The following is a 23,776-nucleotide window of genomic DNA, read 5'->3' as shown; positions in this document are numbered from 1 at the left end:
ATCGTGTCGCACCATCAAGACCTTTTGCCTGTTGTGGGGTTGATTATGCTGGACCTTACATGCTGAAGGACGGTAAAACTCAAAACAGAGTGTTAATTAAATCTTACTTGTGTATTTTTATTTGTTTGTCGACTCGTGCAGTTCATGTGGAACTAGTATGTGATCTGAGTTCAGTTTCATTCTTGAACGCCTTTAAAAGATTTTCCTCTCGCCGTGGTTTGCCAAGTCACATTTCGACGACAACGGAACGAATTTCGTAGGAGCTAATCACGAGCTTCAAAAACTTTCCCAACTTGTTCGAGACTCTGTATTAAACCAGTACAATTCATATTTTTCTGAACATCAGATTACATGGCATTTTATACCGGCCAGATCTCCGCATCACGGAGGTATCTGGGAGTCAGCTGTTAGATCTTTTAAATATCACTCAAAAAGAGTAATGGGCGAAAATCATTTTAATTTCGAAAATTTTTACACTCTTCTCACTCAAGTAGAGGCTATTTTAAATTCCCGTCCAATAACTCCTTTATCCAACGATCTTTCGGACTTGGAAGCGCTTACACCTGGTCATTTTTTGATTGGAAGCAATTTGGTATCCGATCCCCAATCAGACGAAACTACAACTCCAAGTAATAGACTAAACACTTCAAACAACTCCAGCAGTTAGTTCAACGGTTCTGGGTAGTTTGAAGCAAAGATTATCTAAATACCCTACAATAAAGGTCGAAGTGGAGAACCCGTCAGGAGAACGTACGAATTGGAACGCTAGTTTTAATGAAGGAGGATAATGAACCACCCATGAGATGGCCATTAGGACGCATCCTTGCCGTTCATCCTGGAAGTGACGACTTAGTGCGTGTTGTGTCTGTGAAAACTAAAAGTGGCATAGTGCGACGGTCAATAACGAAAATTTGTCCTTAACCAATCGAGAATTGATATTGGCATTTATTTCTACGTTCAAAGTTGTTAGTAGTTTTAAGTATATTTGAGCTTTATGCTTCAATGTTTGTAATGTTTGTTTTACATTTAGACGTTGAAATAAGGTTTCAAGGCGGCCGATATGTATAATCTATCGATATTTTGCCCCTTTCTATTTGTGACGTGACAGAACTGATAGACACTTGCAAACGTCAGTTGTCAAAAAATAATAATATACACCGTGTGTGTGGGAACACATGTAAAAAGTTACGAAAGCATAAAATTTTAATTAAATTTGTTTAAAACGCATACAAACTATAATTATTAATACGAATACAGTCCACTCTAATTAGATCTTCACCCACCAAGATCCCACAGCTGGATAACACAGGGCATGTCGGCCAAATCTTCCAGGTAAATAATTATGTTGTTAGGTGAATATAACTAAGATGGGGAATTTACAACCCTTTACAGCTTTTGATTGCTCCAAAGTTTAACATTGACGAGGAAAAGTTACTACTGGACACTGTAAACGGAATCCTGCGTATAAGAGTGTATTTGGTACAGCACGAAATTCCTGGATGGACAAGTGTGTCACCCTGACTAATGGTCGGTCACCCGTGGCACGTTTTTGAATTACCTCGCCACTAATAAGACTTAGTGTGTAAGTTGCGTTGACAGGCCTGTCTGATGTAAGTTTAGTTTTGTTTGTTTCTATTTAATTGTAAGTGTTGTGTGATTATAGTTTACAGGCCTTTGTATTATCGTGCAATGCGTTCTATGTAGATACTAATATACATATACTGAATATTTATTTAAGATTTACGGGTATAATTTAAAATCTGGCGTTGATGTCAGGAGTAACCCGTTACAAACCTTTCTATTTCTTCTCGACTGAAGGTTCTTGATTTTTTTGGTACATAACCCTCGGACTTTCTTTTAAGAAATGCTTGTAGCTGAGTATATTTGCTGATGTCTACGTTGTTTTTTGTAGAAATAGTAGCTCGAAGCAACGAGTAAAATGACCAAAGGCTGGATGAACTATAGGTTGCTGCCAAGGTTTCAAAGTACACGAGTAACACTTTTTCTTGAAAGGGACTCTTTATGTTCTTGGTCTCGCACCAGGTGACAAGACGTTGATACATTTTTTCATATTTCTCCTTTGACTTGGCAGGCAACAAGCCAGATACCACGTTTGCGGCAGCTTCTTCAATATCTGACGGAAGTTCTTCAGATATGTTCATAACGAAATGCACTTTTAAAAAATTGTGACTGACACTGTTAAATTGTCGCTTAAGTGATATGTGGAAACAAATGGCCACCATAGCAACAACACCAAAACAGTACAGCGTAGATGACAAAATTTAAGGGTAACAAATAACTACCCGCAGCAAGCATATACGAGACGTTCCTAAATAGTTCACATTGCACAAAATATGAATTTTTTTCTTACTTTACGCTGCTTCTGATGGTCGTAGATAAAATGTTGTACATCACCCGTGGGGTATGGCAAATTAACGTACTCGTGTGATCACCACAACTCCCACTCGTGACTATAAAAATGCTCATACCCCACTAGTAATGTAAATAACTATTATATTGCATGATGTTAATAAAAAGGCATTTTTTATAACTGATTATCAATGTTTTATTCCTAGGTCTACAGGGTAAGGTAAGTACTGATATTTAGTTAGCTCTATTAGTTAACTTGAACATCATTCAACTACAAGAATACTTGTAAAATGTCTACTAACCTAAAATAAATTATTTGCAAGTAATGTGTAACTCGAGTTCACATTTAATTGATAAATATATGTCCTGTGAAATGGTGTATTGAATTAGAAGCAAGTTGTTTCTCTTTAGAGACTTTCAATCACTACATTTCACATACCTTTGCTAATTTGGAACTCCACTAATATGCAAACAAACATTAGGTTAATAAGACAAAGTTGTTTTTAGCATAGCTTGTATGGTGAAAGGTTCACCCACTCACACTCAATCTGTGGAACAATCACTGTTTATGTGGTAAGACCAGTTTTCTTTGCCACCTATTGTACCTAAGCTTTTCACTTGAAGAAAATGTATACTGTACCTTGAACTGTGAATAAATAATTAATACAAACGTTCAGTGTACAAAGTTTTATTTGGAACAATTAAGTGTGTGCAAAAAAGAACACAATTATAATGTTAATAAACCTAGAATAGAACAGCTCATGTAGATCGCTCAATTGAAAAGTTGGTTTTTCGATTATACCTACCTATATAAAAAACTTTTGCCACCGGGGTTTCTCAGAAGTTTTATAGCCAGTGCAAAGGTCTTCACATTTCAGTCGGATCAAATTTTGAGATTTAAGTCAGATATCAACACTGAATTATTTTAAGTTTTAGTTGCAACACTCATGAAGACCCTCACTGATGATAGTCCATGAAGTTAAGCACATTGAAGCTAAATCACATCACTTTTGAAGGAAGTATTTGGCCCCTTTGTTGTCCCTGTGCAGTAGGAAACTTATCTTCAAAGATCTTCATTGTCCACTGTTTTCATCACTTTAAATCGTTTAGTAGTGTTATGAAGAGGCTTGAGATAGGAAATCTGCTCTACAACTTTTACCTAAAGCGTTTTACAATTAAATGAACCCTACAGGCACAAAAAAAATAAAACTGTTAATCTCCTATGTCCCGGGTGCTCTTGGACACCTGGTATTGTGAAGATCATTTTGAGGTAAATAATGATTATATTTAAACTAAAAAAATTTGTATCAGATATTGAAATATCTCTATGTTTCAGCTTGAAAGTGATGTTGATAACTGGTACTACTACAAAATGTTTGAGACAAAATTGGTTTTGAAGAAAGATGTTGTGCCCCATAAAAATGTATCTAAGGCACTGTACCGTTATGCAACACTGAGTGCAACATCTCAATTAACTAACTCTGCAAAAAAGAGAAAACAATACGGCATTGAATCCTACCAAAAACCACATTCTGCAAAACGTTTATTGTTTAAGCCTTCTGAAAGTGTCGAAGAGCTTATAAAGTTAGCAGAAGAGCCTGCAGAGTGTAGTGAAAAAAACTTTAATGTGCCAAAAACCGGGCAGTGCAAGTTAACATTAAAAAAAGTGTAGAAGTGTTGGAGTTTTAGTGAAAGCCAAGCCCAGGAGCATTGCCACTTCACCTATGAGATCAAAAGATCAGTCCGTGCGTAAGCCACTGGATCCAGAAGTTGCTGTTGAAGTATTTCAGTCTTCTTTGAGCAGTTGGACTTCAAACAGTTCAACTTTAAGTTTGAATTCAACTTGTGATGAGTTTCTTCCATCCCCATCTGGCGATTCAGGACATGACAAATTTACAGTTCCTCCAATGGAAAGAAAAAAGAGCACTGCGATTTTATTAGAACAAAAATCTAGATTTTATTTTGGCCTTCCACCAGAAACATATAATTATGTGACATTACTTTCAAATAATTGTAAAGTGACAGAAGTTGATGTTTTATTATGTTTAAAAAAAATTAGGCAAAATGATGCTTATGAACGTTTGGCTGATGACTTTTCTCTGTCATCTTCAAATGTACAAAGAGTGTTTACTTCAACAATACCTCAGATGGCTAACATTGCTCAACAATTAATTTTCTGGCCTGAACCTGTTGCAATTAAAAAAACTTTACCAATATCTTTTCGCTACAGGTACAGAAGTGTACAATCCATTATTGACTGCTTTGAGAAACAAAATCAAGCAACTTGGGCGAAATATAAAAAGTGTAACACATTTAAATTTCTTATTTCGTCAACTCCTGGGGGCTTGATAAATTTTATTTCAATCAAACGAAGTTACGAATAATTTTTGTTTTGTTTTCTGATCCGTCCGTTAGTGCCGTTTGTTCTGCGGCGAATTGCAGATAAATGATCTATTAATAGTAGCCGTTTAGTCAAGTAACCAGTGCTAGTACTTAGCCAAAATACGATAAGCCGTATTTTTAAGTTATTATATTTTTCTCAGTATCCGTCAGTCGGATTTTTACCGTTCTTGTTGGAAACAATTGTTAGAATTACAGGGTTTACAACAACGCTGCAGTATGATAGCGCGTAATAGGGAATTAATGGTTTGCGGCTTTCCTTGTAATTAAGATTCGCGAGTTGACGTAGCCGGTTAGGTTGGCCGGAGCGTACCGTTTTCCTGCAGTACTGCGGTTTTGTACGCGTCACTCGGGTAGGGCCGTGTTTCCCATTACCCGAAAGGGGGGAACCGGACTGTCTATAAAACTGGCGTGCGCCGCCAGTTCGTGGTCTGTTGAGATCGACAGCTTTCCCAAGCAACATCTCAACCTCCCAGCAGCACCGCCGCACCATAGTAAGTATACCTGTTTGGTGGCTAGCCCACCTAGTGCCCTGTGTACCTGTTATTTGAACAGCGAGGCTCGATAGACCGGGTGTTCCCCCCTTGTTACCGGGACTACTCGTTAGTACCGAACCGCCTCTTCACCCCGTACTGCTGTTTCCTGCAGGCTTCACACAAACGCTACATGGTTCGATAGACCGGGCGTTTGTGGCACTCCCCCAGTCCGGCCATTTTACGGCCCTATTAATTTCGTAGCGTCGAGGCTCGACAAGACCGGGCGCTACACGTTAGTTCCGCATTCAACACAAACGCTACATGGCTCGATAGACCGGGCGTTTGTGACAGTTAACAGTCCGGCCGCACGTCCTGGCCCTCTCTTTTGTTGACTACGCTACATGGTTCGCTAGACCGGGCGTAGGAAGTAAGTTTCTAAATCCTGTTGCCGACAGGAACCACTACAAGGCTCGTATAGACCGGGTGGTTTCAGTAATACCCTCTTCCGACTCTTTTACCGACACCGTAACTTTGTTTGCACTAAGACGGTTAATTGCTTAATTGTAAACGTAGACCTGCATTGTCCCCGTAATTAACTTTGAATCATCTTGTACCTGTAACATTCATTGCATTGCGTGGCTTTTAACTTTCTGCATTACACCATTGACCTGTCTTGCATCGCATCCGACCCGTACCGTAACTAAGTTGCACACTCGCACTCTCGTTCTTATCTAATTAAGGGGAGGGGGATTTAAAGAACCCTTATTTAAATAATTAATTGGTTTAGTTAATTTTGCTGGCGTTTTAAGTTAAGCAAAGAGAATATACGTTAGTTTATTGGTACTTTTGGATTTTATTAGCGTTGTCACCACCTGAACCACTGTTACCACAGATTGACGGGAACTCTGTCTCCAGCTGTTTAAAAGCTACCAAGGCATACGAATTGTGTTTCCTGGTTCACATTTCGAAAACTCTAAATACTTTATTCAAACCAGGTGGCGCCCGAGGCAATACTCATTAACTTTAGTTCTAAAACACACTTTATTAGAACTCTCGAATAAATAGCGTCACAAATGAAGGGTCTTATATTGGTCTGACATAGTTTCTGAACGCATAAACCTGAAACGGCATCGTATGTCGCCATAGTTCGGGCAGGAGAAATGTCGAATTGCCACCCAATTCCGATCAATTGAAGACGGAATGCATATTAGCCAATTTCCTGAATGTTGTTGCTTTAGGTTTTATTTAAAGTTAAATTAAACAGAAAACGTTTACACATTCTGATCTTTTTATGTCAAAGTTAAAGTAGTTGTTAGACCTCAAATTAGAATGGAAAGGAACTTAAAATTTGAGGGAAGAATTAAAGCCTAAAAATGCTTTCTTAAGAAAAAAATAAGAGAACAATTTGACGGTTTCGTTTTGATTATTTCAGTAAAACTAATTTAGTACAACTATTTCAATACAATTACAAAAAAATCCTCCTTCGATATCTGCCTTGAAAGACTCACTCTTGTGTTTCCTAGTCCTAGATAACAATATTTTTTTCTTGGACACCCTGTATGCTCCTCAATTCTGCAAATATTTAATTACAGGCTAATTAATATTTCCAGATGCTAAAAAAACCTACAACCAGTAATAAACTTTTTCATTCTTACAGTTAATCCTAATTTATCTAAAATTACCTTATAAAATAGATATTTAAAATTTTGGTGTATTTTTGTTATTTTATTAAAGCAGTAGTTATTTTTTGTTTAAAAACATAGAAACTGTCCGCTTTGTTCTGAAATATATAAAAAACAATACCGACAAATTCCATTTATTTTTGATGCAGTTGGCAAGTTGTTACGGAATACTACTCTATTATTTATTGCAATTAATTAAGTACTATATTTCTGTTGGAAAAGTTCAAACTAAATTTATAAACCACTTTCTTGTAAATACGTCAAGTGAAATGTTAATTAATTAGACATCATGGAATCGAAAAGTTAAACAGTTAAACAAAGTAAGGAAAAAAATACTTAGGTAAGTTTTTAAAACAAAACTTAAAATCTATAATCCCAACAAAGAGAAGCAGAAAGCAACGAGAATTATTATGAATGTGCTATCATACTTGTGTTTTTCTGTTCACTTGCAGAATATTTCACTTTCTCTAGGGAGGTTTTGAGTTTTTTTAGGTTTTAAATCAAGAGTCAATATTAACATTTAAAAAATAGAAGAAAAACGAGTCAAAATCCAGCCAATTTAAAAATTATTATCTACTTTTTGATATCGTTTTAAAGCTTGAAAAAATTTTTGTAATGGTGTTCATTATGGTTTTGTTTTAATAGATTATGTTAAACATGTCAAATAGCAGAAATAATTTCTCATAAGCTTATTTCATCAAGCACAGAAATATCTAATATCTCTATTTTTATTTTTTTTTTCTGAAACACCCTCTATAAGTCCTATATGAAAAATGTAGATATGTTCAGTTAATTTTTCAGTAAAAAATGAATTCATACCCAAAAAAAATATTATTTTTTTTTAAATGAGACCCCCGTATATTATTGCATCATTAAAATTAGTTTACACCGGTTTTCCATCTGAATGTACAAACCTGATATTAAAAAAGTACAGTTTTGAGGTAGTTGATATTGTTACGGTTTTCCCGTGGGTTTACACAAAGTCAATTTAACTCAACAATTAATAAATTTATTTACATTTTAAAACACTCCGTACAATAATTAATTCAGCTACCAAAAACACTACTACAATTCCAGAATTATTCTACTATTTAAACTTTACCGCGTTCCCAAATCCACTAATCCACTGTCTGAAACCGCTTCTTTTATATTCGTTAAACCCCATTCTAGAAACGCTTTGTGATTTGCGTCGAACATCGAAGATGCTTCTCAGTGTGTCGCTTCCTAACTGTGGCCTACTTTAACACGCGCCCGGCCAGACATTGCGGCGCATCGATTCCATCCCGAATCGAGTGCTCGTTCAGAAGTATCGATCATAGTAGGCCCAAACCGTAACACTGCCTCCCTCTTAAAGCTGATCGTCCCGATCCGCTTCATTAAATCCCTGGTATTTCTTGAGTCTATCCAGATGGACAATTTTCATCTTGCCTTTGGGGCTGCGTTGGACTCTGTACACGACGTCGTTTAACCTTTTTACATTGTAAGGTCGTAATTGTCGTTGTTTGGTTTCATCTTCTCTCTCTCAAGTTCCTCAATTGTGCTTGATCCCTTCTGTAACGAACACTGGTCACACCGTTTACACCATTCCTCAAGGTCCTTTCTGAAGTTAATACAGTAAAATCGATCTCTTATTCTAGCCAAAGTCTGGTTTACTCCAAAGTGTCCTCCTCCGCGACTGTCATGTAGTTCTCGCAGCACATTCTCTTTGCAGGAATTGGGCACTATTGTTTGGTAAACAAAGCGTTTTCCGTCTGGACTTTCCCATTTGCGAGTAATTAAGTCATCTCGCAGTCGAAGCGAATTCCACTGCAACCAGTAACCCGTTACTGTTGGTCCATATCTGGAAATCTGTTGCCAATCCGGTTTCAAATCCTTTTCCAACCATCTTCTGATTACTTACAAATCAGAGTCTGAGCGCTGTCCTTTTATTAAGTCTTCCTTAGAAACGCTGCTATTCATTCTATTTCTAGCCTCGTTATCTGTCACCTTCGCGATTTGACCAATCTTCAATCCATCATGAATTTTTCCTTTCCGGTGCCTTAAGTCACTATCAAAAGCTTGACGATCCTCTATAAATCGTGGTAATTGTCCTTCCGGGTTCTTCTTTTCCTGATCCTGGTTACGCCAGTTCTGCGGGGTTGGTAAACGAGACTGCTGTCCGCAATTCCAGCGGTAATGTCCTTTACGTCCACAATTATAACACGTAATGTTTCTTTTAGCAGAGTAGTACTGGTGATTTGTTCGGATGTTCTGATTTCGTCGGCACTACGGGTTTGGAGAATAAGACCGCTGTCTGCAATTCCTGCTATAGTGTCCTTTGCGTCCACATCGATAACATTCCACTCTAGTGAACGGGCGTGACCGTTCTAACTGTGTGGACTGACCATTTCCTAATGCTGCCATTTGTTGCACTAAGTGGCCGACAATTGATTTAATTTCATCTATTAAGGTAGCAGCATGATCGGGTGGCGGTACTCTCTACTCTTGAATAGTCTCTGGCTTTAAGTCATTGCACGCAGCTTCAACTTCCAGCGCTCGAACCAGTAATTCGCTGCTGTTGCTCCCTTTGAATATCTTCAGCATTTTCTTTACCTCCGGATCTCGAATCCCTTCTACAAAATACTGTGTCACAAATTCTTCTTGGATTTCATCCGGGACGGCTGGGTAAGCCAGATGCACAAGGCGACGAATTTCGGCTTCATACTCTTGTAAATTTTCGCCAGTTTTCTGCTGTCTTGCCTTTAGTTGTGTTTGATACACTTTTTTCCTTTGGCGATTCCCATAACGTCGTTCTAATGCAGCTACTAATGCTTCATTGTTGCTTTGTTGGGCGATAGGCAGAGTCTGTAACAGCTCCAATGCAGGTCCTCGTAGTGCTACAGCCATTTCCTCGTTACTCCATCCATTTGCATTTGCAGCGGCCTCAAATTGGAGTTGGTACGTTGCCCATGAAGTTTGACCGTCGTATGTGGGAGGCTTGATCTTGTTGAGCCCGTTTCGGGTGATCACTGTAGAGCTGGCTCCTCTGCTGTCAATTTTCCGCTCTAAGTCGCGTAGCTTTATCTCGACATCATTCTGAATTTTATTGAGACTATGGGTTACAATACTTTTGGATTTCTGTCTTGGTCCGCTAGAACGTCCAATATTTCTACGTTACGCTTTTCTTGCCGCTCTCTGTCTTCTTCTTTGTCTCGTTGCCGAATCTCTTCCTGTTTTTCAAGCATTGCCATAATAGCTGCAAGTTGGGCCTCCATGTTTGCACTTTGACGTCTTGTTATTGGCATAAAAGAAATTTAACACACCACTGTTCCGAAAATCTCTAGTCCGGTTCTGAAGTCTGATCACACTTTAAAACCCTCCGTACAATAATTGATTAAGCTACTAAAAACACTAATACAATTCCACAATTATTCTACTATTTAAACTTTACCGCGTTCCCAAATCCACTAATCCACTGTCTGAAACCGCTTCTTTTATATTCGGTAAACCACGTTCTAGAAACGCTTCGCGATTTGCGTCGAACATCGAAGATGCTTCTCGGTGTGTCGCTTCCTAGCTGTGGCCTACTTTAACACGCGCCCGGCCAGATATTGCGGCGCATCGATTCCATCCCGAATCGAGTGCTCATTCAGAAGTATCGAGCATAGTAGGCCCAAACCGTAACAATATTAAAATCGAATTTCTTCTTACTGTAGGAAAATGGAGTAAAATGCGTAATTTTTCTTTCAAATAAGAGTGTATAGTATAGTACGTTTTTTATGACGTTATTTAATTTTTTTATTTAAATTTGCTTTTCAGTGTGACAATACAAGACTTTTGATACATGGGTAAAAAAATTGTTTTAAATTTGGGAGTAACATAAAAATACATTGTTTAAATAACTTAATTTATTTTTTCAGTAGGTATTTTTTGAACTCATTGCAATAAATAAACTGTACAAGTTATAGTAAGTTATTTTATTCGCTATGTACTAACACAACGGAACAGGTATTGTTTCATTGGAAAAAGTTGTTTAGCCAATGTCTTTACAAATAATGTAAATGTGTTTAATGATAATAATAAGTCATTTGTTGTACTCAAGGATATTGCTATTTTTGTTAAATTATTATTTTCTTGATCAGTTAGCTCAAAATAACAAATGTTTTTGTCTGTCATGTCTAAATTTCTCAAACAACTTCATATTAAGAATTTTAATTATAGATGATACAAGAGTTATAAAAAGATGGCTACTCAAATTCTGACTGAAACAGCTCCCAGTAAGTCCTTTAAGTTAAACTACCATATTAGTAGACTAATACATATAATTTTCAGATGGCCTCTTACCAACAATGTATAACAGTATTCAATTAACCAAACAACTAGTTCCTTTTATACGCATTAACATGGTAGTTAACATAGTTCTAATTATCGTCCACACAATTTACTTTATCTGGAAGTTTGACTCTAGTTCCTTTATGCAGTTCTCGTCATCGTTTATAGTCAACGTACACGTAAATTACTGTTAATTCTTAAGCTATTTTATAAATTACTTAATTACTTGATTTCAGTTGGTTTTAATTCAGCTTATTTGGGTCAGAATTAAAAATAAAGTGGTTATTGTAACCCGGTATATCAAAGAGTCACTACAACTGACCCGTCAGATTATTGATCCGAAACTGAAGCAATTAGTGAAAAAGGTTATAAGAAAAGCTTATTTCACATTTTTATGGATCACAGGATGTGTTCTGTTCCTTGTTATCGTTAATAGGAATTACAGTTTTGATGAAAGCTTTATTGAACACTTGGTAGGACGTCAACATCACTTGTCAGTAGGTAAGAATTTCAAGGGAGAAAAATAGGAAAGAAATATTGTCTCTCACTTTTACCCTCACTTTACTACCATATTTTTCTAGCTTTTTTTTTGGGTATGCTTCTTTTCATTGTCTCTGTGTTGTTCATATTGTTTTCTACTTATTATATATTTTACGACTTTTTTTCATCTCATTCTCTCTTCCTCAATCTGTGTCTCAACCTTAGCCATCATGCTTCCTTTAACTATTTTTTTTTGTACTTTACACAGTGTCTTCCTCCTTCAACACTATTCTTTTTTTCTTTATTCCATTCTAACTTCCTCAATGCAATCAATCAACTTAACTTTCTTACCTTTCTACCGGTCTCCGAATTTCTTACCTCTTTTTGGCGCACATTTAGTATCCTTACCAATTAGGATACCAACTTTAGTATAGTAAAATGTAATTTTGACTGTGTTATCGATATTTCCAGTGTATTACACTTTTGGGACAATTTTCTTGGATAATGTTCAAATTTTTTTTTCTTAAACTTACAAAATTACACAATACGTTGCCTAACTACCAGTTATAAAGAGAAATATTGCAAAACTTGATGGTTTCAACTGTTTTCTAAACTGCAATTACATGTAAGTAGTTGTCAAATATTTTTAGAAATTTTTGTTTTCAAACTTCAGGATATACAGAGTACATTTAGTAACTTAAAAATGGTTTTCTAAAAAAAAATTTAATATTTTTTTTATTTGGCTCTTGTTTTCTTTGTATTTTCTATCCGTTTTCAATTATCATTGTTTTTCTTCTTTCACTCACTAACATTTTCTATTGGAGACATTTTCCTTATTATAATTTCTGTATAATCTATTCAATTGAAAATTCACAATCAAAATAGCCATTAATAAAATATTTAATTAATACAATAATTATTGATGAATTGCTGTTTGCTATTTGGTTTGTGTAATTTAACGTAAATAAATTATTTATAGCTCAAGAACCGAAAACACATACAGGGTGCGTACAGTAGATATTTATTGGACCAATCGACTGAATGTCTATAATGTTTAAAATTAAATCTTTTTAATTCAATTTTCAGTTATTTATGTTCTGTTGATAAAATGTTAAAAAAATTGTATTTTTTTGTACATTTCTTAATTCATTTGCAATAATTTGAGCTTCACATGGAAGGGTTGAAAAAGCTAAATTACCCAACGATTTAGCAAGTTTACAAAGGTATGAAACATTGGGACACACTATACATGTAACATTCTTTTTTAGGTATTTTAGTGGACATTATTGGAATTCTATTAATAATAATATGGAGTACAGTTTCCACTATCATGATGGTTTCCGCTCCCATATGTTTCCTTTACGTGATGCTGCAAGGCAAAATTGCAGTCATCATTCTAATTGACTACGCTTGCAGCATCAACCACATGAAAAGTTGCTCTGAAACTACAATGAAACACCTGAAAATTATTATAAAGAAACATTTAGAAATTATAAGGTTGCATTTTACACTTTATTGCATAAAATTGGCTTACACACATGATTTTTCTAGGTACAACCAGTTTGTATTAAAGTCCAACCAGTACTTTTACTTGTTGTATTTGTTCAATGAGGTTTTCTTCGGACTTTTGCCAATGTTTGAGTATTTTTCTGTGAGTAGTCGCTGTATTGTCTACTATTATTGTATGTTGGTGTTTACAGCCAAATAGAAGTATTATAGCTGTATCGGCTGCTACGGTTTACTTCTTTTGTTTGGTTTACGCAGTCAATGATGCAGCGGAAGAATACATTACTCTGGTAAAACTGTATAAAACTACGTATACTTTTGTGCAAAGTGTAATTTTTAAGGTCGAATACTTTAGGACAGAGATTTTTAACCTGAAATGGTACGAGTGGGATGTATCTTGCAGAAAAGTTTATAGCATATTAATCACCTACTTAAACGAACCAATGAAAGTGGATTTTGTGGTGGTTAACATTAACAGGGCTTTGTTTTGCCAGGTGTAAACTTAACTAATAATGTACTAATAATTATGACTATTAATTTTGTTTTTTTGCAGATTTTAAAAACTTTGTATCCAGTACTTAATTTCTTTTATACAACCAACAGAATTGGCCGATTCTAGTTTTGCAATTCAGCACTTTATGTATTATCACTAATTATTTCACATTACTTTTAAAAATTTATGAATTTTTTTGTCGAGTAGTGAAAAAACCAAAAACAAGTACATTCCAAATAAAATATTTATTACGAGTGGTATTTCAGATATTCAGGAGAACTTTTAACATAAAGAATTAACATTAGAAAATCGGTATCTGTATGATCTCAGCTACGTTGCAAACTCAGGAATAAAAGTGTTGAAAAGCAGATCTGTTGAATATTTTATCTCAAAAATTACTAATAAAAACGCTGTAGAAACAGTGTGAAAAACATTGTTATATTTTTGTTCGATTTGAGATGTCAAAATATATTCAAAAAACATCAATATGTGTGTTCTTTTAGCCTATTACAGCTGAATACTCTTCTGTTCAAAAATTTTTTGAAATTCTTTTCATTTCTTTGAAAAACTTTGACTCAACTTTTCCAATATTTATTTACATACATAATAATAACTAGAATGTTCAGCTATTTTATTAATACACTAAAATTTTCAAGCCATCTGAACAGTATTAGGATTTCTAAAGGAGTAAAAGAGGTTTATTACAGGATAAAGTCCTTTCAGTATCTACAAAACGGTAGTACATTATAATGTAGTAGTCTGAATGATTTTACCTTTTTAGGTAACTCTCTGTCAACAAAGATAGTGTACAAAAAACAAATTTCAACCGGCAAACTGATATGAATCATTAGGATATTGTTACAGTTTGGGCCTACTATTCTCGATATTTCTGAACGAGCACTCGATTCGGGATGGAATCGATGCGCCGCAATATCTGGCCGGGCGCGTGTTAAAGTAGGCCACCGTTAGATAGCGATACCGAGAAGCATCTTCGACGTTCGACGCAAATCGCGAAGCGTTTCAGAGTGGTTCTAGAACGTGGTTTACTGAATATAAAAGAAGCAGTCTCGACGGTGAAGTAGTAGTGAATTTGCGAACGCGGTAAAGTTTAAATAGTGGAATTATTGTGTAATTGTAGTAGTGTTTTTACTAGCTGAATTAGATATTTTACGAAGTGTTTTGAAGTGTAAATAAATTTATTAATTGTTGAGTTAAATTGACTTTGTAAAAACCCACGGGAAAACCGTAACAATATGATACATTTTCTTGCAGTCTTGTTAACAGTTATACCATTCTAAATTGTTGATACAGTTGACAGATGTGTCATTCTATAATTGCATAATTTCAGACCTGATTAAGCATCAACATCAACTTATTTTTGTTTAATTTTCCTTATACTTACAATTTGACAATTTAAAGATATTCTTCTGCAACGTCAGTGTTGGTAAATAGCAGCATACGTGGGACTAGCTGTAAGGTTGTTAATCATATTAAATATTTAAGCAATTTGCAAAAATTACGGAAAATTACTCGGCAATCGATAATAATCCTCCAATTAAACCACTAATTACATAGGTGTTATAAAGCAAATGATGGGAATTTACAACAGTGTCCATGTATTTCTTTATATCCAAGTGTCTCAGAGTTTTGGCTTTCATCTGGTTTTCGATATTATGTGGTTGCAAGTCATGTCGTACATTTGACAAAAGTATAATGTTATCAATTAAAACAATCTTAGCAAGTTTGCTTTGAAACATAAGGTAATAAAAAGTGTAAGGAAGGCAGACTGCTATAATGATTAATGGTATGCCCCAAATAAAGTACACTAAACCCAAAATATAGTAGAGTAACGAGTCTAAAAACACAAACAAATAATAATAATAGTAATAATAATATTTCTTTATTTCAATATTGTTACAGCGTATAAATACATACATATAACAAAATGAAGTGGGTCAGAAAAAAAAAAAAATATAACAAAAGAAAATAATGTATACCTAATTACAACTTGTGGTTCAAATTTTATCCTTTATACTAGATGAGAAAAAAGCTAGATTCTATGTGTTCAAGTAATCGTCCAGATGGTAAGGTTCAATTTCAATAAGTGGTCTTTTCAAGGCTACTTTAAACTTCTTCTGAGAAGTGATTTGTTTAATTTCAATAGGTAATTTGTTGTAGAGTTTAATACACATGTAATTAGGGCTTTTCTCTGTTATGTTCAAATGGTGTGTGGGATATATTTGATTGTCTAACCTTGTGTTATATTTATTAGTACGAGAATCTGTAAATAGAGAAGCTCTATTATTGAAGAAAAACATTAGACACTCATATATATAGAGGGCATACACTGTCATTATCCCCATTGATTTAAAAGTATTTCTGCAGGATTGCCTGTAATCCATTTTTTTAATTATCCTTATTACACGTTTCTGTGCAACAAAGGCGTTTTGAATCTTACCATCTCGACCCCAAAATATAATGCCGTACCTCAATATGGATTCAAAATTTGCGCAGTATAACACCTTTAATGAATGTTCACTTAAGTATCTCCCAGTTATTCGCATTCCGTAGCTGATGGATCCTAATCGTTTGAGCAGTCCATCCACATGAAAGCCCCAGTCAAGGTTTTCATTGACATAAACCCCCAAAAACTTTGTATTTTCCGAGATAATTATATTTTTTTCCATTAACAGTAGCTGTTCCAAATTATCAAAGTTTGATCGTTTGGTCTTAAACAGAACGATGTGAGTTTTTTCCGAGTTTAAAACTAGCCCGTTTTCATTAAACCATTTTGCAGCTTTTGATGTCAAAGATTGGCTTTTACTTATTAGTTGCAAGCGAGTTTTATCTCCTACTAGCAAGTTGGTATCATCAGCATAATTTATGATAGATTGTCAAGAATCATCAGCCACCGAATACAAATCATTCATGAAAACTACGAATAAAGTTGGCCCCAATATACTACCCTGTGCGATACCATAGTTATTTAAGAGAGTTTGTGAAATAGTAAAACAGTTAAGAAATTTAATACATTACCTTCGTGTTTGGTTTGAAAGATGAAACATTGCCATATAATCTGAATAAACATATAGCACATTAATGGCATGATGGCTAAAGATAGCAACGTGCCAGATGTCGCAAAATTCAAAGTCGCCCTTTTCAATAAAAGTTGCAACAATCTTTTTCCCTTAAATAATTTTGTATATTGCCAAGATATTTGAATCTGGTGCGTAGCCCTATTGGAAACATCACATTTAATAGAATAACCTGCAAAAGAATACATCATTATTGGGAATGTTCTAGAATTACTATAGCATTACGTAAATTATAAAAAAATAAGCTGCACTATAGTTCATAAACCAGTCTCATGTGTGAATTTCAACAAAAATTAACCATGTTTGACTTAACAGCAGTAATCCATAAACTACCAAGTTGATTTTATTGATCCAATGCAAATGGGTCATTAACATTAAAAACCTGAAGACTTTTGGTAATTGTCCATCTAAGTTTCAAAAAAGTTACAATTATTATTAACCCTGGAATGCTACTTGGGGTACATTCGTACCCCAGCCTTATCTAAATATCCTGCTAGTGGAAAACAGATGGCGCTTTGGTCATGACCTTCTGAGTAGTTTCATTTTGCGGGTCGGTTGTTTATGCGTGATATTCGTGCAGCGTGTTTGTGTGCTTATTTAGGAGACATTTGTTATCCGGGGTACAGGTGTACCCCAGCGTAGCATATTGTCACGTTTAATTTATGAGCCCTTCTGGGTTCACAGGGGGGGATCTCAGTTTTAGGGATGGAATCAAACACTGAGTTTTTCTCATATAACACTTAAATCTATTAAATATGGTATACACAAACGTGTCTGCACAATACGGTTATAAACACTAAAAGTTGACAATTCTACAATTGTACTTACATAGTCACAAGCTAAGGACTTAGCATTTCTGGCGGCTGGCTTGGTCACTTTCGCGTTTTGAACAACTTTGGAGAACTGACTACTTAACTTGATCTTTTCCCGAGGAGAGTCGACATTTCGACTTCTCAGGTCAGTTGGTCGCACTACCGTTGATCGGTTCACACTTATCCTATACTGCTAAAATCGGCGTATTTTATACCCGATTGATCGGCTGACGCAGTTTGTTATTGTCGCATGTTTTTCACATTTCTGTAAAGCAGGTGGTGGTGACTCATCACCGATACAGTGCACCTGGTGCATGACACACTCGGTGCATCATGGTGCGACCTTGCCTCGTGCGCTTAATATTTCGCAATCCTCGAATACTCTTATGTTTTTTAAGTTAATCAGTCCATCTTTTTAATTAACGGATTTTCCATTCGTGACATATGCCTCCGCCCCAGAAAAACTGGTCCCCAGTTTTATATGAACAATAATTAAAAAATTTTAACAATAGTAAACAAAAAAATATCCTTAACATAAATTTAAAAATTACATGTGTACATACCAAGGTATTATGATAAATGGTTAGTAGGTTTACATATGTGAGTATTTCATAGTACTCAGTTAAGTTTACAATCATTTCTTAATAATAAGTTAGTACTTATTCTAACAAGAAACCTAATAAAATCTTTCCTCTCCAGTAACCATACATAAACAATATCATGCACTTTTATTTACCCTAAATCTATTCGGTTCCGGCAATGGCAGAACAGCAAAAATATTGCAAAACTTGAGAAAAGTTCAATAGAGGCTTAGTCCTATGAGCCAAACTTCGCATCTCACATCACTGAACACCATTGTGATCACTGTCCCATAAATGTTTGTGGTGTGGGTCGATTATTCAATCGATGATTCGGCTAGCTTGGACCTTCGTATCAACATATATGCCCATCGTGAGTTCCAACAACGATAATGGCTCATCATAGTCTGCCTTTTTCTTACATAGTCCTCAGTGTTACATGAAATATAAGACAAAAGGTTAGTATGTGCTACTTAAGGCTTAATATACAATATCATGTCTTATAACAAAATTAATTTTAGCATCATCTGTAACTCTTATTCATGTGTTAGTATGTACGATCCATTTTCCATTCCTAAAAAATAAAAAATGGAACGTGTGAAATTTATTTTCCAAATGCTGTAAAGCAAGGAATCCCGTGTATGCACCGCGCGATCAAAATTAGTCATGTAAACAACTTGAATTTTTATGTTAGTAGTTCATCAACCAACAAGATTGTCGGAACTTCGTGTCAGGAATATTCGCCTCTTCAGCGAAACATCTTTTATCGCACTTTATTAGTTCATGGCGCTAAAAAATAATTGGATTAATTTCATGACTAGATTATACTCGCCATTTGGGTTTAATATGACACCATCATACATTCCAATTTTTTATTTTTTTTTTTATTTTTATTTCATCCACGTGTATATATTATGCCTGTATCAACATATGTATATATATATAGCCATTAATAATAAAGTAATACAAAAAACAATAGCAAGGTAATATAAATATAAGTGTAGACCTCATAGCTGCTGATAAGTAGCATATGGCCCCATGTCGTCAAACGGTTCTAATTGCGCGATAAACGGCTGTGTTACCGCGTGTCCAAGAACTCCTTCAGTTTGTTGCTGAATAATGGACCCCCCTTCTTGCACCTGCGCCAGGTTATCCGGATTCGGGCATAGTGCCGGATTGCGGTCGACCTGACTTGCGTGTGATTCAGGAGGTCCAAATGCACCTCCAGAAGATGTGCCAGCAGAATTGATTTCCGATGTTTCATCCCTTTCTTGTGTTTGGGGCACTACTGGTACCCGAAATTGATATGTCATATCCGGTACATAAGCATGCGGATATGGCGGATGATCTGGTTGACTCAAAAATTGAGTTCTCCCGTACACACATGTAGCACAAGGACATCCTTGCACAAATACATTTTCCCATGCTCGCCAAAAATCCTCAGGTCGATATTGTGGTTGTTGGGGTGATATGCATATTGCACAATCACATGTCGAAAATCGAGTGCCCCCATGACGTACCTTCTCGCCAAGTAGAAGTATGGTATACTCCGTATGTATGATTTGAGTCCATAGGCCGAGTAGAGATTTTGTAATCCCTAATAGTTGTATTGGTACCACTCGATCAAACTCTCCTTGCAGTTCCCACAAGTGGTACAGTGCCAATTTGTATAAATAAAGTTTGGTGTTTATTTCAGTAACACACCTAATATAAAACAAAAAATTCACAATCCATTCCATTTTTGGCACTTTCGCGAAACCCAAGTGTTACTTCACGACCGATTTCTAAAATTACACTGTAAATTGTTGTCCTATTCGGGTTTATTTAAACCAATCCGGTAATTAGTCATTATTCATAACTGCGCGTAGCGATGAATCAAATTTGTCTTATCGCTCGCGAATTAGTTGCTTTCTTCACCAAATGCATAAACAACTATATGTTCAAGGTGATTATTACACCGACAACATCATATATTTATCTTTATTCGTTGGTAGGTACCTACATCACAATAACAACATTCAATATTTTTTTTCATTGCATGTAACCATTTTTTATCTTATAGGGAAAATTAAACTGATATCTGTTCTTGAATTTTAAGAATTTGCGCAATAACCACTCAGACGCAGATAACAGAATAAAATCCTTGGGCCCTGTAAAAATAGGTACACAGCTCAACATGTGGAGCCGTACATCATAATTGTTACTTTGTTTGAACATTATGCTTTAATTGCATTTTGCATTTTATGCATTAATCGGTCTGCACTGCACAATGTCTGGTCTCATTAAGATACTATTCCGAACTGGCCAAATCAGCGAATCCCATGGGTTTAAGCATGGTGCACTATTTAACTGTTGGGAAAACATTTCTCTGATAACCTTAACATATGACAAGTTCATTGTCTGGAAGTAATTTGCTAATTTCAGCATCCTGGCTTTCCGGTGGAGAGGGATCTGAATTGTATTTATACGGTTTTCTTATCACATTCTCCACAGTTCGTCCTCCGACCCATACGAGAGCCTGTTCTTTTTTTTTTTTAGTGTATTTTGTCGTGTGCCATATTTGAAAGTAAGTATAAGTGTTTCTTTTTCTTTTATTCATTATTTCCATATAGTTTTTCTTCCAAAGAAAAATTTACTTTGTTTTGCTATCCAATGTTAACAATATTTTCCCTTTCAGATGGAACCTGGAAACGAAGGAGATTTTGAAAAGGGCCGGGGCCGCGGTGCTCGATTGATGGCCCTATTAGCCGCCCAGCGGGCCCGAAGAACCGTGGGTGCGGCCACGCTCAAACTGGGGGCTGAAACCGATGCTGGTCCTTCCGTGGCCAGTGAGGTGGAGGCTCCTCCCGGGGTCCCAAACTCCCCCGACGAAGACAAAACTGAAGAGGAAGGCGGCGTCGACGACTCCCCCTCAGTGGTGGCGCCGCGTTTGGCGGTTCAAGCTATCGGCAGCAATGCCAAGACTATTAATTTTTATTTTTTTTTAAATAAAAATAAACAAATATTAAAAGAAATGCTTGTATTACTTTAGTTGCGGGGTTCCTTCCGGTGTCCATGGGTCATGGTAATGTAAAATCCTGCTTACATGGACTACTTCAGTTTTAGATTTTTGCGAAATGCCCTTTCGTATTTCATAGTCCACATCAGACATTTTTCGATTTATGTAATAAGGACCAAACCATCTAAGCAGTAATTTTTCACTTTTTCCTACTTTCCTAATAGGGGTGAAAACTTTCACTTGGTCACCCACTTCAAATTCAACATGGCGGTGTTTACAATCATAACGTAATTTATCTATGTCTTGTCGCCGTTTTATATTTTCAACTGCCAAATTTCTGACTGCTAAACCAATGTCTCTAATTTGGTCGCTATTACTACTTTCCAAGGGTGGCAACAAGTTTGCTTCTGTTGGTAAAATAGGTTCACGACCGTACACCAGCAAGAATGGTGAAAATTTAGTACTATCCTGTTTTGCAGAATTATACGCAAAAGTCACATGTGGAAGATATTCATCCCAATTTGATTGATCAGTATTAGTATACATAGATAACATATTGGCTAAAGTTTTATTAAATCTTTCTGTCAAGCCATTAGTTGCGGGATGATACGCAGTAGTAAACTGACTCGTTGTCCCCATCTTTTTTAGCAATTCCGTAACCAATTCTGACTGAAAAACTTTTCCTCTATCGCTTAACAATTCCTTAGGTGCACCGTGTTTTGTAATAATTCTCTCCAGTATACATTTTGCTACAGGTCCGGCTTTGCCGCTCGGTAATGCGTCAGTTTCCGCCCACCTTGTGGCGTAATCTGTCGCTACCACTATCATGGTTTTGCCGCTGCTACTTCTGCGAAACGGACCTAACAAATCTATTCAAACCGTTTCAAATGGGGTGCCAACTGGGATAGGATGTAACAGTCCGATAGGCTTTTGATTTTGTTGGCCTTTCCTGGCCTGACAATCCGGGCATCCTTTTACAAAACGTTCCACGTCCTTTTGCAACCCTTGCCAATAGTATCTTTGTTTTATTTTCGCTAGGGTTTTTGACCATCCCAAATGGCCACACAGCGGTTCTGAGTGGTGGGAGTACAAAATTTCCCCTATTAACTGTTGCGGTATCACTAAAAGTTTAGTCCGGCCCACTCGGGGCAAGCGTTTTTTGTGCCAAATTACAATAAATATTTACAGATTTTGTTGCAAAATTAAAAAGCAATATCTCACCTGTTTTGATCCCATAATTATCAATTTCCTCTTTAAAATGTTCTGTTAAGCAACGAGCCGCTTCTCCGCCCCTTCAAGCAAGCTCAACTGCTGCAATAAAGTAAAATTTACGCTGCAACCCGGTTGGAGATGTCTCATCCCATAAGGACACCATCTTGTAGTACTCGTTCATGTTTAAAGAAGCTGAACTTGTTTTCCTTTTTTCTTCATGTTTCTGGAGACTTCTCCTTTTCGCTTTCGAGCGTCTCTAGCTGGCTTAAAGGTAATGTCGTGGAATGGGTCGAACACGATATTAAATTCTTGAAAATATTTTTCCTGTAGTCTTTTGGCAACGATATTCCACATTACTTTTACACACAGTTCTTTATAGTCTTTTCCATTAGCTTTACGCATGTTCCATGCCCAGTCCTTGAGGAATAAATTTAGCTGGCCTGTAGTTGTTGTTTGGAGTAATTGGTAATTTTTTGCTTGGCAAAATTCCATAAATTGCTTCCAGATCGATTTGTGAGTCTTCTGAGTATTTAGTGGAACACTATTTTCAACAGCCGCGTTAATTTTACTTTCGGAAACATTTCCAAACAGATTCATTTTGAGTTTCAGTTGAAAAATTACTAAATTCGTAAGCGTCGTTTGTGATTTTTGTTGTTGGTAACAATACATAGCAACACAGCATAGAAACCATCAAGTGTGTTTTTACAAGGTAACTTGTCAAACTTGCATGAAATTTTTTCCAATTTTTTTCCGGAAAAACTGCTGACATCTAAGTTGACAGTTGTTAAGAGATTTTTATACTTAAAATTTACATTTGTTATACTAATTCTTGATAGCAATTGGTCAAAATTGATAGGAAGGAAATAATCAAAACAATTATTTTTTACAATGATGAAAAATTAACTGCAGGGCCTGTCGCAAATAGACTTTTGTGTTTAACATACGATTTTAAGTGGACTGTATTTAAATTAAGCGATGCACATTAATAGGACTCACCTGCTCTTGTCGTTGTCACAAACTATCGGTACCGAAGCCAGACTGTTTGAAGCGGCTGTACGACGCGTACTGCCGGATTTTGTCCGCATAAATGTGCATTAACGCGAAGAATTTGTACCTAAAAAATTATACTAAATGTAAACATGAAATCCCCGAATTAGTTCATTCGATCAAAAACAAGGAATTAAATAAAACTGTATGAGTTTCCAACATTCCGCCCACCATAAAACCTATGGTTGTGGTTTTATCCCAAAAAAAAAACATATAAATGAAATTAGGCAAAAAGGAGAAAAGGAAAAAAAAAAAGAAAAATAAACTAGATTACTAAATCAAGAAAAGGCAATAAGAGAAAGGTTATGTTTGCAAG

At 35.9% G+C, this 23,776-nt stretch overlaps 1 long non-coding RNA gene across 1 annotated transcript; it reads left to right on the top strand.

Moving 5' to 3' along the window:
- The first annotated feature begins 12,984 nt into the window (after nucleotides 1-12,984).
- On the top strand, nucleotides 12,985-14,252 carry LOC145738352 (uncharacterized). The gene is made up of 4 exons (XR_014180729.1): nucleotides 12,985-13,216; nucleotides 13,271-13,515; nucleotides 13,567-13,719; nucleotides 13,779-14,252. It is a non-coding gene; the product is annotated as an uncharacterized LOC145738352 (long non-coding RNA).
- The last annotated feature ends 9,524 nt before the right edge of the window (nucleotides 14,253-23,776 follow it).

The sequence above is a fragment of the Ips typographus genome, linkage group LG15 (assembly GCF_016097725.1).
Source record: "Ips typographus isolate SLU linkage group LG15, UJ_Ityp_2.0, whole genome shotgun sequence".
Lineage (NCBI taxonomy): Eukaryota > Metazoa > Arthropoda > Insecta > Coleoptera > Curculionidae > Ips > Ips typographus.
This window is presented reverse-complemented; position numbering and strand designations above follow the sequence as displayed.